Below are 2605 nucleotides of genomic sequence, written 5' to 3'. Positions count from 1 at the left end.
ACAAATGCTTAGGGTACCTAACTGGTTTTCTTGGTTTCACTGGATATGGCTGGTAATTGTAGGTCTGCTTTTGTTATATAGCTGTATTCCTATTATGTTAATGTGTGTATGCAATTTAATTAGTAGTTTAATACCTATACATGCTTATGTTACTCTACAAGAAGATATGTCAAAGAAATAATCAATCTTCCCATGTTTTCTTCTGTCTGCTACTTCTATAGCTTTTCTTCTTCCTTTCTAATTACAACCCTTTAGTAGAATTCATGCCTCATATCGAAAATTACTGAGTATCATAATTCTTCCAAGTGGTAAAGATACCTCAACACAAATGCTGGGCATAGAAGCCACAGGGCATAAATCTGCAAAGAAATTAAAAGCTAACCTTTTCAAACAATATTGCTTCTCTCTCACTTACCAACTTTACATTTCCCTGTATGGCCCCGGAAGATGACAGGTTAGCCAGAGACGGGTAAGATTCCTCAAGGGAGGAACAACCTAAGACAGGCACAGTCGCAGGGGGGCCATCAGGTGAGAAATTGGGGATCAACAGAGGTGAGGCTTAGAACCTCACCCGCCCCATTTTGAGAGAAATCTTCTGCATCCGTGGATGTTTTGTTGTCCTTGTCTAGCTTGGATTAATACTTAGTCCATAGGCACACACCTGATCATCTACATTTGCCCTCTTACAGCACTAAATTATGTTTTCTACCTTTATCTTGCATCTACCTACCACTTCAGCATTTTATTAATAATAATAATAATAATAATAATAATAATAATAATAATAATAATAATAAGGGAGAAATGTGGGATTCACATTTAAATCAAGTATAAAAATCAAACGAATAATCATATTTGACCTGATTGTTTATAGTTCATGATGCGTGATCAAAAATGAAAGTTTCTGTGGTACGACTGCCCTTGTACTGTTCACCATGTAAGAACTTATTCACTATGTAAGAACTTGTTCACCATGTAAGAACTTGTCCATTATGCTTCAGAAGATTGGAGACTGTTGAGAATTAGGCTTGGGGTTGATTAATGACTGTGCATTGAGTCCCCTATACAGAATTTTACTGTTGTTAACAACCATTTGATCAATAAATATGAGAAATGCCCCCTCAAAAAATATATAAATAATAAATAAAATAAAATAAAATAATATTTTACGATTTAAAAAAAAGTCTCACCTTAACATCCAAGAATTACATCACCAGTATTTAGACAACTGCTTTGAAAACCTATGCCCCAAAAAAAGCCATCATGCAATTTTACACAATAGCTCTATTCATAAAGGCTAAAAACTTAAAGAAATCAGGATGTGTTTCAGCAGATGAATGCTTTGGCAAATTGAAGTACATCCATTACATTTCACTACAACTTGTACAGTGAAATGTACAGTGATTTGGCCAGTGAAGCTGGTGCCTTGATCGCTGGAGGTTACAGGTCTACCCCACATGAGAAATGGTTTCCAACAGCTTCTTTGGGATTATGAAGGCATCGGCCTTCAGCCAGCAGAAGGCTTCATTCTTCCCTGTGGTGTTGGAACGCATCGCCTTCCCAGTACACAACATGGATGGGTTCGCCACCCTGGAAGCTCTCCAAAATCCATATTTTGAGACACTGGTATGATGTATTATTAACTCCATTTTGATCCCCTCCCCTTTCTCTGGAGAATGGAGGGTTGAGGCTGACAATCTCAAGCTTCTAATCATGGCTTGGGCTTTCTGCCTATCAGACACCCAGCAGAACCCACACAGAACCACCTACTTAGAACAAAAGATACCTCTATTACTCAGGAAATCCCCAGAGCTTTAGGAGCCCAGTGTCAGGATTGAGGCACAGACCAACATACATGTGTTCTACTGTACTTCCATGTTCACGGTAGCACATCCCAAGGAGAGGGTTGGCAAGTTGTGCTTCCACTATCCCAGGAGAAGGAGGATTCAAAACAGAAACTAAATTGAGTTATACAAAAAATATAATGTATAATGTGTGACCCCAAGATGTACAGACTGAGATTCCAAATAAATGACCAATTTAGCTACAGTGACAAGTACCAGCTTCCACGGCTATTTGAGGGTCTGACAGGCTGTGTCTCTAACTGTCCATTTGCAGCTCTGGGTGGGGAGTGAAGGCCCCTCCCCCAGGGTGATGGAAAGAGCCTTGTGCTCAGAGGAGAAGCCTGTCTTTTTTAAAATTCCACATTAAATAATGTGAACATTAATAAAATACTAAGAATAGACTTGGGTGCAAATCTTGTGCATTGAAAATTATAAAACATTGATAATTTAAAAACTAAGAAAGATTGAATACATGTAAAGTCTACTCATGTTGATGGAAAGACTTAAACACTGTTAAGGTGACAATGACACAAATGCAACCTATAGAGTCAACGTGATTTCTTTGAAAATTCACAGGCTTTAATGTACCAGCTGATCCTGACACGTGGAATTTCAAGGGAACCCAAAGAGCCCTTGAAAACAATCTTGACAAAGAAAATCAAGCTGAAGGCGCATAGCCCCCAATATCTTATCTTAGTACAAAGTAACAGTAAATAAAACACTGTGACACTGGCATAAACATACACAGTTGGCCCATGGAC

Source organism: Manis javanica, chromosome 11 (assembly GCF_040802235.1).
Source record: "Manis javanica isolate MJ-LG chromosome 11, MJ_LKY, whole genome shotgun sequence".
NCBI classification, from domain to species: Eukaryota; Metazoa; Chordata; class Mammalia; order Pholidota; family Manidae; genus Manis; species Manis javanica.
This window is presented reverse-complemented; position numbering follows the sequence as displayed.